Consider the following 14,036-nt stretch of genomic DNA (forward strand, 5'->3'; position numbering starts at 1 on the left):
AGATGTGTCTAGACAGATATATGAATGGGCAGGGAGCAGAGGGATACAGATCCTTAGAAAATAGGCGACATGTTTTGATAGAGGATCTGGATCGGCGCAGGCTTGGAGGGCCGAAGGGCCTGTTTCTGTGCTGCAATTTTCTTTGTTCTTTTTTGTTCTTTGAACTAGTAGCTTAACAATGCTTGTTGCTAATTAGAAAGTCAGAAATCACACAACGCCAGGTTTATTCAAAATCACAGGCTTTTGGATCACTGTTCCTTCTTCAGATAAAGTGACTACAACCTGGTGTTGTGTGACTTTCGACTGCGTCCATCCCAGTCCCGCACCTCCACATCATGTTACTAATCAGAAGATGAATGATGGCACATTTAAAGATATAAAACTCTAGCAGAAACAATCAAAAAAAAAGAAAAGCCCTGCTTCCGAGGAAATGCAAGTCCAATGTATTTTGCAACATATTATAAATTAGCATCATCACTGTCATCCCATTAGTAACACATTAGACTTTCCCATAATGATTATGGAGACTGTGATAAGAAGGTAACAGTGTTGGACCAGGGTGGACAAAATCGACACCTGGTTATAGTCGAACAGATTTATTTGAAATCAAAAGCTTTCGGAGCACAACACCTTTGTCAGGTGCAGTGAGAGAGAAGAGCACACAGTCCCAGAGTTTATAGGCAAAAAGGTCAAGGGCAGAAAGACCGTAGAACTGGTGCGAGTGCAGTGTCAGATAATAAGTCTCTGCAGGTGACCAAGAGTGTTAGATGGTCAGTAAAGCATCAACAGTTGAATAACCAGCAAAGAAATTGCCCATTAGCCATATTAAATGAATCAGAGAGATAATGACAAAACATTAAAAATAAGGTGGCACTAGAGTCAAACTAAATGACTGGAAAAACATGATACGTACATAAGTTGCAAGCTGAGGGTCTAAACAAAGAATTAAGTATTTCAAAACTGTTCATTCTAAGGTAGAGAGGCCATAACAATTTATCATGGTGATAGTATCAAAACGAGATAGTGAGGAAGATTTTCCAGACACGGATACAGTGCAGTGGGGTCATATGTAGTGTAATGTGAACCCAAGATCACAGTCGAAGCCATCTTCATGTTGGGGTGGGGGGGGGGGGGGGAGCGGTGGTGTACAGAAGTTGGCTATCTGTTTCTGCTCAGTAATCTTGCATTGTTGCATATGTCAAAGATCACTTTGGAGGACTCTTACCCAAATGTCAGAGGTTGAATGTCCCTGGCCACTGACGTGTTCTCTGACTAGGGCGGAACATCCCTGTCTGTCAATTGTTACGCCATGTCCATTCACCAGACTTTGAGATACACAACATCACAGAATCACTGAGCAGAAACTGATAGCCAAGTTCTGTGCCCATGAAGACAGCCTTTACCATGATCTTGAGATCATGTTGTGTTACAGGTGACCCCACGACACTGTTCTGTATCTGTAATATCTTCCTTACTATCACCTTGATAAGTTGTTTTGACCTCACTACCTTAATTAGTTTGTACAGTCTTAGATCACTTATTACTTTGGTTAGACCCTCAGCATGCAACTCTTGTATCTATTGTGTTATTCCAGTCATTTAGTTTGTCTCCACCACTATCTCATTTTTATTGTTTTTATAATTATCTCTCTACCTCAATTAATTGGACTATAGATCATCCCTTTACCGGTTATTCAACTGTTGACACTTTACTCACACCATTTAACACTCTTGGTCACCTGCAGAGGCTTGTTATCTGACAATGCACTCACACCAGTTGTATGATCCTTTGATCTCTCTGCCCTTGATCTCTCTGCCTACAAACTCTGTGTTTGTGTGCTCTTCTAACTTACTGCACCTGATGAAGAGCCTGTGCTCTAAAAGCTTGTGTCATTTCAAATAAACCTGTTGGACTACAACCTAGTTTCATGTGACTTTTGACTCTGATTACAGTAACCACTTAGGAGGAAAATATGGCAAATCTGCAGTGGAAAAGTAGTGTGAGATTATCCTGTGTCTTTAGCAACTGATACATCAACAAAAGATTCATCCAAGAGTGAGTACAAATCACAAGCTTTTGGCAGCACTGCTGTATAATCAAAGCAATTCAGAGGACATTAGATCAGCCATTGCTTAATCAACGATTTAATGAAAAGAACGGTGGAAAATGGTAATAAATTCCATCAGTAAGTGTGTTGTGCAGGAATGACAAGATGATTACATACCACCAAACTGCATAATGTAGAAGAATGGCCAGTCCCAGTAAGCTCCCTGAATAGCACCGTCAAATCTCGACTCAGACACCACATCAACAATTTTGAACAAGACAAATCATTAGCCTGTCAGAAATCAAAGCATGAAAGCTGATGAAAACAAACTGATGACTGTGCTGTGTCTGAATCTATAGCAATCAGTGCAGTTCCAATAGATTTAAATAGAATCAGCATCCAGTTGAAAAAAGACCTTCCTGCCTTTGAACCCCACTGAAACAATGAATATAAAGACATAATCCCGCAATAATTAATGGTGATGGCTCAGCAAATGATATTAGAATGTTTCAGGTCAGAAAGTCACGAATGCTCATTCACCAACTTTTATTCATTGGAATCAAATGGCATTTCGGTGAAGCATGGAAGAAAAGGAGCATATTGTTCGCTCATTGTACAGCTCATCCCGTTACAGTTCTAAATGGGGCTCACTGGACCCGAAACATCAACTCTCCTTTATCTCCACAGATGTTGTCAGACCTGTTGAGTTTCCCCAGCAGCTTCTGTTGTTTCTGGGAAACCCGGTTTCCTTTTTAGCTCATGCGGTGCCAGCACAAACAGAAGTTAAAGTCATTACAACCAAAAAAAAAACATTTGTGGTGGCATGTTTGGTTGTATTTGCTTGTTGACTGTTCTATGTGCTGTGTCTTATTCGTCAAGTCTGTAGGTGTGATTGGAGAGAAAGTGTAACTGGGTGCAAGCTGGAGGCTTGTAGACCTGACATTTTGAAAAAGTGTTTACATGAAGACCTGTTCGCACATATAATCTGGTGAGAAACATGTTTACACACCTCTGAATCACCAACCACGATAACAGATTGATCTATTGTTGACACATGTACCGAGCTATAGTAAAAAGTGTTGTTTTGCGTGCTCTGCAGGAAGATTGCACCATACAAAGTGCATCGGCGCAGCAGAACTGAGGGCAAAAGAGAGTGTTACAACTGCAGAGAGAGAGAGGTCAGAATTAACATTTGAGAGACCTGTTCAAAATTCTGATAATGGGGGAAGAAGTCATTTTTGAATCCATTTGTGCGTGCATTGAAACTTTTATATCTTCTGCCTGAGGGAAGAGGGTGAAAGACAGTATAATTGGGGTGGGAGGAGTCTTCATTATGCTGGCTGGCTTGTGGACAAGGTGCATGCAAGTTTTAAAGCTTTCCTTTCTTCGGTGGGAGATCCACCGCTGTCATGAGATCTATGGATTTGAGGGCTCATATCCCTTGCATACTATGGGTCCACAGGAATCAGCGAGTCACAAGAAAGTGATAATTGTCCCGTTATCTTGGAGAAGAAGGTGAGAGAGTTTTCAAGCATTGCACAAATGACACATCCTCTTTTGATACGATGGTAAGTGCTCTTGAGAGTTCACTTGGGCCAAAGAAAAGTGATTTTGAAACAATATACCTGCCGCTGGCAATGCTGAGCTCATAAAACAGCATTTCCCAGCATTGTAGCAGCTCCACCTGTAAATTTGACACCAGCAAACTCATTTGTGATCTACTTAATTTAAAAAAGTCTTTTTTCCACGGATTAGGAAACACTTCCTCTTAGAGAAAATGATTTCACCTTAGAAAATGTATGACTTTGGTAGTTGAAATTGAATTGGTTCTGGTTATTTTGAAGAAATTACTCAAAATTGCATGTTCAGACTCAAGCTTATAGACACAGTCTGTCCAATCATCTGAGGTGCAACAGTTGTGGACAGAAAGACTTTAATAGGCTCTCCAACACTTGCCCCATCATAGTCAGAGAGCTATAAGTTCAAGTCCCAATTACAGGGGACTTATCCGTTTACAACACCATGTCCAGCTCAAGGAAAAATGTGTAACTCTTGCTTAGGAAAGAATTACTTTGTATGTTGTGTAGGTTGAAGAAGATGACTTCATCAATTCGTTAGTAGACTATCCCTGAGTATGAGACACAGCACGTTCACAGTAGCGGATGGTAAAACACCAGGTAATTTTAAGGCATGCTCATGCGAGATTGCAAGCACATAGAGGTCCACACTGAGTAAGCAACTCTACTGTCATTACTAATCACGTCTCTCTTTTACTGCTGTGAACACACATTCATCAAACTTGCAATGACTAAATTATTCCGGTTTTGCAATTGATCACAATCCAATATACAGCAAAAAAAAACTTTGGACAGATCTAAACTCTATTTACTCAGAGATAGAAGCCATGTGGAAATCAACTTGTTTAATAAGCTTGGCTTCAAATGTGAGGAGCCCAAGAGACAGCACGTGAAGGTGAGCAATGACACTAATCACATACAATGACACTTTTCCTTATTTACACCACTTCCCTGCCTAACCCAATACAATTTACCTTTCCTGGTTAGTAAAGGGAGTGAAGGAGTATTAGGGGCAGGTGGGAAAATTGAATTGAGTCCATAAGCAGATGAACCAAGTTCCTATTGGAAGGCAGAGCAGACTTGAGCAGACTCAATATGTCAGTTCCTCCAGTTAGCTGCATTTGAGGTGTTTGACAGTGAGCACACCAGTTTGTTTCGAAGACAGTGAGGATACCTTCCTCTTCCAATGAACAACTGCCTCATCAAGGTAATCATATGCAAGCACATTCTCAGGTTCCAAGGCCCAGATTCCAAGGTGCTGTTAGCAATTACTTTTTCATCTCAAACCCAGCTACCATACTTGGAGAAAGAGGCACCCTGATCTGTCAGAAATGAGTTGATGTATGTATTTTATTTTTATGATGGTTCAATTTAAAGTAAATTAGTCAACACTGTGAAAATTATTACAGAACAAGAGAAACTAGAAGTCAGGTGGAAACTTCTAAAGCATAAAGGGTGACATCTCTGCAAATCTCTAATCCCAAAACATCATTGAAAGCCCCAAAAATCCCATTAAACCTAAAACTTTTTGTTCCACTTATTCTGGCTTGGACATATGAGTTGTAAGAATGATAGAATCAACTAAAACTTCTGGAATAATACAGTAATTTTATCAGTGTTCACTCAAAATATAACAACACATGCAACATAGAGTATCAGAAGGGTGTTAATGTCACTAGGCTAACCATCCAGAATCCCATCCTAATGTTCTGGGGCTATGGGTTTGAACTCCAGTTGGTGAAATTTGTATTCAATAAAATCTAGAATGAAAAGTCATGTAACTATGTGACTATGTAATCACTGTTGATTATTGTACATACCCAGGGACAAAAACAGAAGTTGCTGGAAAAGCTCAGCAGGTCCGGCAACATCAATAAAGAAAAAAAAAACAGCTTTAATGTTTCAGGCCCAGTGATCCTTCCTCAGAACTGGTGGGAGCTGGGAAAATGTTGGTTTAGATGCAGAAAATAGGGAGGAGGCTTGGGTAGGGAGTAAACGATAGGATAGAGCCCAAAGAGAGAGAAGAGCAGTTGGATAGACAAAGCAGTTGATAACAATCTGGCTAGGAGGGTGAATGTTAGTGGGGACCATTAGTGACTAACAATAGGTACTGTGTAATGGTGTGTAATGCGATAACAAGGCCTGGTGTGCAGGGCGGGGGGCTAGAGCATGAGAGAGTTTAGGTCCTAAAATTATTAAACTCGATATTGAGTCTGGAGGGCTTCAGAGTCCCCAAGCAGAAAATGAGGTGTTGTTATTCTATCTTGCCTTGAGCTTAGCTGGAATACTGCAGCAAGCCTGAGACAGAGATGCTGCCCGGGGAACAGGGTGGTGTGTTAAACTGGCAGGCAACGGGTAGTTCATGGTCTTTTTTGCATGTCTGTGTGATTTTAAATACTCATCTGGTTCACTAATGTCCTGTAGGGAAAGAAATTTGCTGTCCTTACCTGGCCTGATATACATGTGACTCAAGACTCACAGTCACGCAGTTGACTCATAATTGCAAATGGGGAATAAATGCCATCCAGAAACACCCACACAGCATCAGCATTTTTTTTGAAAATAAACCTAGACTCTACAATGGATGAGTACTTGGCGCTAATGATAAATTATCTGAAATAAGATGTATTCAAATGCCTACAATCATTTGTGAGCAATCACCTTCATGTTGGCAGTTTTCTAATGACTAAGGCATAAAGTTTCTTTGCTGGTATATTTCATAGTTTAATTTTAGTGATGGAAAAACAATTTCACTAGCAGTGGATTATAGTCCAAACAATATTTGTTTAATGTCACGAATGAGAGATTTGTTATAAAATGTGGGATGTGAACCTGTGCCTGCTGCTTCAGAGGTAAGGAAACAGCCATATTGAAACAAAAGCCCTAAAAGTATCTTGTACTTCTCTGTTCATATTTTTCTCTATCTCTGGGCAGGTAGGATTTGATCCTGGACCTTCTGGCCCATAGATTGAAATGCAACAATTGCATCCCAAATTCCAATTACATGCCGGAGCCATTGTTGGAGAAAGCTTGTCTAGAGAGTGTTAGTCTTCTTTTAGCTTTTTTCAGTGGCTTTCCATTAACTGGAGTGCTTGGGGGTAGATATTTACACTCCAATGTTCTGGACTCAACTGCATTGGCATTCTTCCAAATCGATTTACGTCTTTAACCCACTGACTATTCTTGTTTTTCGCCGTTTTATCAAAATTTGCCAATTCTGAAGGTGTGTTAACATGTTTCAAACATAAACATTTCTGTTCTGAACACGGCACACAGTCTTTGCTTAATTTGACAGCACTGTTTGGGAAACCGTGGCTGTTCCATGTGAGTTTTATTTTAGACTGCGTCATTGAGTTATAGAATCAAAGAAAATGGACACAGACCCTTTGGTCCAACTCATCCATGTGTCCCAAACTGAAAAAGTCCCATTTACTTGCATTTGGCACGTACCCCTCTAAACCTTTCCTGTTCATATATCTGTCCCTGCTTCTACCATTTCTTCTGGCAGGTCATTCCACATATGAGCCATCCTCTGTGTGAAAGTGTTGACAAGATGCTGTCAGCACTCGGTACAACTTGTCACAGACTGTAAGGATTAATGTGGTGACTGTCAACATCCAGTTAATTATTAGTGAAACCATCAGAGTTAGGTAAGGCTCACTATTTAATTTTAAACCAAAGCTTAATTTTGAGCAGGTTGTGCCTGGCTCATCTACACACTGAGCAGACAGTTTTAACAGACAAGTCTGAAGTGGGTCAATAATTTTCATCGCTATATTAAAAAAGAAGCCTATTGTTGTCTCAGGGAGCCACTAGGGTAATCTAAAACGAAATAGCCCTAATGAATGCAGCAAAAGCCCTGTCACTCACACAAGATAGGCATAGTTTAAAGTCTGATTTGATGGTACTGAAGACATTAGAAGTTCTTGTCCTTTTTTTGTACCTTGTTGCTTTCATTTCAAGTTACTTAGTTTTTTTTTGATCTGAAGTAAACTCTCACCAAATGAACAAGTAAACCAGACGACAAATAACAAACTGTGCCCATCAGGAACAGAGTGACAATAACCAAAACGGGTGAAAATAAGGTGGGGTGGTAGGGTGAACTAAAGAGTGTTGGAGGGTGAGGTAGCACAGACCAGCCCACAAGGTGCCCACCTATTGTTGAAAAGCTTTAAGATAATTGACATCATTGTGTACAACCTGTTCCAAAGGATGACTGGGCACACAAGAAACACAGCAAAAAAACTTTATGCCTTAGTCATTAGAAAAGTACCAACATGTAGGTGAATGCTCGCAAATGATTGCAGGCATTTGAATACACATTTACAGGCAGTTAAAAATTACAACCCCACCACTGCCCAAGGCCTACACCTAACGATTTGATGGTTTTTTTAGGTAGGCCCTGGAACAGGCCCATAAGGAGGTCATAGAGTCATACAACACAGAAACAGGCACTTCAATCCAACTGGTCCATGCTGACCTTAATCTCAAACTGAGCTAGCCCCACCTGCTTGTTCTTGGCCCATATCCCTCCAAACATTTCTTATCTAACTTTCTTTTAAATGTTGCAACTGTACTCACATCCACTACTTCCTCAATTCATACATGAACCATACTCTGTGTAAGATAAAGGCTGTATGCTATTTTTAAATCTTTCTTCTCCCACCTTAAAAATATGCTCCGTAGCTTTGAACTCGCCCACTCTAGGGAAAATATCTTCGCTATTCACCTTAGCTGTGCCATTCACGATTCTATAAGCCTCTATAAGGTCACCCTCAACTCCCTACACTCCAGTGAAAAAAGTCCTAACCCATTTTTATCACTCAAACCCTCCATTCATGGCAACATCCTGGTAAATCTCTTCTGGACCATCCCCAGCTTAATAATATCCTTCATGTAACAGGGTGACGAGAACTAGGCGCAGTACCCCAGCAGAGGTCTCACCAATGTCCTGTGCAACCTCAACAGATGTCCCGACTCCAATACTCAAAGGTCTGAACAATGAAGGCATGCATGCCGAAGGCCCTCTGATTTTCCCACTCTCCTCTGCACCACCAAAGATCAGTGAAACTTGGCTGAGGTGGTGTAAGCAAAGGATAACAATAGGCTCCTGATCTAAGAAAACCGAGGGTGTAACTTCCATTGACCGACGTACGTTGGCCTCCAGCAGAACAAAGAAAGTTGATCTGAGTGCGCATGAACGGGTTTAGCAGCAATGCCCAGCCTAGGCCTCTGCCACCTAGTTGGACGAGGTGTGGATTCATGAGCAATTGTTCGCTGATAAAAAAAAACTATTCCTGATATTAGGAAGGTCCAGAATGAGTCAGCCATGTTCAAGACATTGATCAAGTTCTGGTGAAAGACAGGCAGCATCCTAAGGGAGACCTGAAGGACTGTCCCCAGGGGGAGCTGTGTCTTGTCATTCACATCATGCATCCAGTCCACCATCCAGTAAAGGCATTGCCGCAGGGTCTGAAAGGGAAATGCTATCACCTGGGTGGGGAAGTACATCAACGACTGACCAGCAACCAACACTGCCCCCCCCCCCCCCCGCCTTCAATGGGGAGGCTCAGAACCTCATGGTGACCCAGCGCATCTTCATTGCAGAACAGCACCATCTTATGCATTTTCTGTGACAAAGTTCAGGAGGAAAGTTCAAAGGGACCAGCGGGTACTGCAACCATCAGCCGATTTCTGACCAGAGCTTGACTCCTGCAAGATATCACTCAGAGCCGCCCTTTCCAAGCCAAGACTGTGGCTTCCAGCTCCAGCCTGACCAAGGTAGATCCCTGGATACAGGAGATGTGTGTTGATCCAGGAAAACACTGTAACTCTACCAGCGAGGAATCCACATGCAGTAGGTTGGCCAGGAGTCCAGTTGATCCAGGTGAAAGGTTCAGCCCAGTGCACTTCCTGTCCTTTGTGCTTCCTAGTCAGGTCAGCTAAATGAGTGAATGTGAGGAGCACATCATTGCCTTAAGCTAAAAAGACTGTCCTCGCACCCGCAAAAAGAGAGCCCATCCCCCATCCCCAAAGGTTGCAGGAAAGGCTTTTTTCACTCAGAATGTAGTAGAGCCGACACAGGCCTTCCCCAGTGCATTCCGCTCCCAAAGGGAATGGGCACTATTGGGGCCCGTTAACTTTAATAATGGAATCTGAGGTTGTGTGCAGAAGTCAGATCTGGGCAACAGACTGTACCTGAATCAGTCCTGTCTAAAACCTTCTCCTGATTAAGGGGAATGAAGGCTCTAGATACCCCAATCCTTCAGGGAACTTGGGTTAGGCCCCGATCAGATGGTGGTGAGGTTGAGTTTTTTCCAGCCTTGGATCAGCTAGGACTGTTTAGGATGGATAGAAACATTAAAAAAAATAGGATCGGGAGTAGGCCATTTAGCCCTGTGAGCACACTGTCATTCAATGTGGTTATGACTGATTTTCTAATGATTCCCTTTGCTCGATTTCTCCCCATTTCATTTGATCCATTTAGCCCTAAATACACCTCTTGCAAACATTCAATGTTTTGGCCTCAACCACGTTCTGTGTCAGAGACTTCCATACATTTATCACTCTCTGGGTGAAGAAATTTCTCCTCACCTTAGTCTTAAATCACCTACCTCATATCCTTATCCTATCATTACATGGCCCAGCATGAATCCAAGGTGGGATGGCGACATGATAATTAATATAAATAAAAACTGCAGATGTTGGGGATCTGACACACAAAAAAACAAAAATTGCTGGAGAAACTCAGCAGGACTGGCAGCAAATGTGGGGAAAACAAAAAACGGAGTTAACGTTTCGAGTCTGGTGAAGTAACTGGATCCAAAATATTGTCTCTGCTTTCCTCCCATAGATGATGCCAGACCTGCAGAATTTCTCCAGGAATTTCTGTTTTTGTTTGTGTGGGACGCCCAACACCTTGGCAAAGGTTTCCTACAAATTACTGAGGAGGTAGATCAGATGCCAACTCTTTAACACGTGAAATATTCTGGTTGTGGAAGTAGCAGGATGATGCCTGCCCTGCACAACAAAGGGACATCTACCTAGCCATGAAATATTCCCCAGGAACACCGTGCATAGTCAGTCCTCAAGACTTCCCAGAAAGGCCTGACAAACTCTACAGTCATCCCCAGGAATTGCCCCTTGAGAGTTGGGTGAGAGAACTAGTCAGGTCTTCAAAGATTATCTGGGCTGACTTTTAGCAGGCCCTCCCCTGGAGTTCATGAACTCCCTACAGTGTGGAAACAGGCCCTTCAGCCCAACAAGTTCACACTGACCCTGAGCGCATCCTACCCAGACCCGTCTTCCCGTAATCCACACACCCCTGAACACTACAGGCAATTTAGCATGACCAATCAACCTAGGCTGCACATCTTTGGACAGTGGGAGGAAACTGGAACACCAGGAGGAAACCCACGCAGGCTCGGGGAGAACATGCAAACTCCACACAGACGGTTGCCCGTGGGTGGAATCGAAATCAGGTTCCTGATGCTGCGCTAACCTGAGCACCAACCGCTGAGCCAGTGTGCCACAGGTATCCTCAGTGGATGTTTCCAGAGAGAACAGGGTTGTGTAATAGGCTGAAGGCTGAGGACTGATACACTCCAGATAATGGGCCAAATCATGGCAAACACACACAGAGCAGTTACTGATATATTCATTGAAGCATTCCTGTAATATTGCCAACCCCTAAACATCAGCTGCCTCCCCATTGCTCAGTTTTTCAGTATGTTGTAGAAGTCACAAAAATTATGTTCCAGCACTGGCTATAAACCTGCCAGCATAGATGAGAATTCAGCTTCTTCAGGAATTAACTGCAATACCTGGGAGCATTCACTGATCCAGGTCCTCTAATCTCAGAGGCTGCTACATGAGACCCCTCGCTAGGGAACACAGACTGTATCCCTTGCACCATTTCCACAGGTGAAAACAGAAGTATTCTCAGCCCAGCTGTGCCAGCACGAAATTTGCTTGCTCAAGACCAATTAGCTTATGGGATAGTGCCACTGAATATCAAGTCTAGATTCATCCACTGGAACACTAGGGATTAGCCGCGAACTAAGCTGCTGGTAAAAAAACAAAAAACAGATGCCTACTTGCCCTTGGATCACAGATGCCTTTCCCAAAATATTGGCAGGAATCAGATGCTGCCCACAACAATAATAAAATAAACAGAACAACATTTGGCACTGAGCATGTATTAGTGCCACAAATGTGTAGAATGAAATCCCGACACCCTTCACATGTAATAAATGGAAGGCATGATTTTCTACAACTTTGTTCCCAGGAAGCACTTGCAATTCAGTTCAACAAGTCTGGGGAGTCAGAACTTTGTCTTTATCAGTACAAGCTTAAAGCAAAGCTACTGGGGCAGGACCCTGAGGTGTGAAATCTCTCACTGCATACAGATGTTTGAGTATATATTCAATGTCGGAATCTTCTCCCCTAGGACGTAAACAGCTGCTGTAATAAACACTGTGGGGAATGAGACTGGTGGGGAAATGATGATATTGCTGGATTAATAATCCAGGAACTGTCATTAATCCTCTGGAGATATCATAGCAACCGATAGATTTTATGTCAAGTAATACTCTCTCACCACGAAAAATCTCCTTAACACGTCAATCATGTGGATCTTGGGAAATCAGTTTCATAAATGTGTTAAGATCAGCAAAAATGAGAGTGTTGATGTCAAGGAAAATCAAGTTTGATACTGGAATTATGCTTTAAAATTTGAGGCAAAAATGTCATGAGTGAGTGGCAATGGAGCTATTAGGAAGTCATTAGTACCTCATTGATATGCAATTTCATTTGTCCAACACACCAGAGAGAAACGAGACGGTGGCAATTCCTGACATGGAAATCAGAGTGAGAAATTCCAGCTAACTGCCTGCCCCTCCTGGTCTCCATCTTGGACACCAGTTACCAACTCAGGCCACACTCCATGAGCAGTGGCCACCCACATCTCCTTCTCCACTGAAGGTTGGCATCAGGTATGTGCCAAACTCCCTGCATCATTGTGACTCATCTCCAACCCACTAACGATAAAGTTCTACACTTCAGTCCTGCACATTGGATTTCATTGGAACCTTTCATTGTAACGTTGCTGCCAGAACACATTGTGTAGGTTCAAATACCCATGTTTGGGTTTGAAGGAGGGTGTATCTCAGGGTACCTATCTCATTATTTCAGTACTCAATGAATTTTCACCTATATAAATGTGCATAATATCTCTGCCTTGCCTTTTTGTGCTTTCCTCCATCACCCAGAACTTAAAGGTTCACAATGTTTCTCTGTTGCCTTGCCTTTTAGAACAGATGAAAGGCAAAGCAACTTGTCACGGTTGTCTGTAGAAACCACTCAATGGGAGGTCATGTTACTGTCCGGTGTCATGCTCCATCAATGTTACATTTGTATAATGTGCCAGTATAAATGGTCAGAACGCTGCACAAGCATCAACCAATCGATCATGTCTTAACCAATAATGGGAGTAGTCCTCAGTCCGGGCAAAGGAGGCAGTCTTCAGTTAGGAGGGGTCATGGCACAGCAAATCAAGGGCAGTGTACGATACTAGTCCAGGAACTTGGATACAGTAAGTCAGCTGCTCAGAGCACTCAGTTTCTTGGGATCCCTACCTCTGCAGTCGGGGATTGGGTATGGTCAGTTCTGCAATTCAGTTCAACAAGTCTGGGGAGTCAGAACTTTGTATTTATCAGTCAGGGATCTGATCATTTATCAGCTGAGACTGCCTCTCAAAGTTGGTCAGGGTGAGTAACCTACAGTTAATCTTGGAAGACTGTCCACTGAATGTCAATGCAAGATTATCATGGGTTAGGAAGACTGGCTGAGTCAGTTGTAAGGACGGAAGGGAGCATGCTGGGATGTGGAGGAAATAATAATTGTCAAGGAGAAAAACTCAACATATAAGGGGGTGGAAACAATACAGTTTGGGAGGGAAAGGGGTTCCAGAGAGGGTCATTAACAATCAGCACCAGCCTGCCTTCAATGGTTGATTACTATGTCTGACATGATTACATAGTATGCCTGGAATAAATCAGGGGAAGGAACAGTTAAATAAATTTAAACCAAAGCAGAAAAAGCTGGAGAAACTCAGCAGATGCTCAAAGCATATGTGAAGAGGAATCAGAGTTGATGTTTTGAGTCTGATTACCCTTCCTCAGAAACTTTCACTGCACTTGAAATGTTAACTCTTTTTATCTCTTCACAGATGCTGCCAGACCTACTGAGAGTTTCTCCAGCACTTCCTGGTTTTGTTTCAGATCTCTAGCATCTACCTTTTTCATTTTAGTTAACAGGGTTGGGTAAAAACGTGGATCAAAACTGGTGGAGTTGGTCAGGAATGTGAGAAGGAAGGGGATGTGGAGATTTGTGGGTGTCACCTAGACTGAGAA

The sequence above is a fragment of the Stegostoma tigrinum genome, chromosome 11 (assembly GCF_030684315.1).
Source record: "Stegostoma tigrinum isolate sSteTig4 chromosome 11, sSteTig4.hap1, whole genome shotgun sequence".
NCBI lineage: Eukaryota > Metazoa > Chordata > Chondrichthyes > Orectolobiformes > Stegostomatidae > Stegostoma > Stegostoma tigrinum.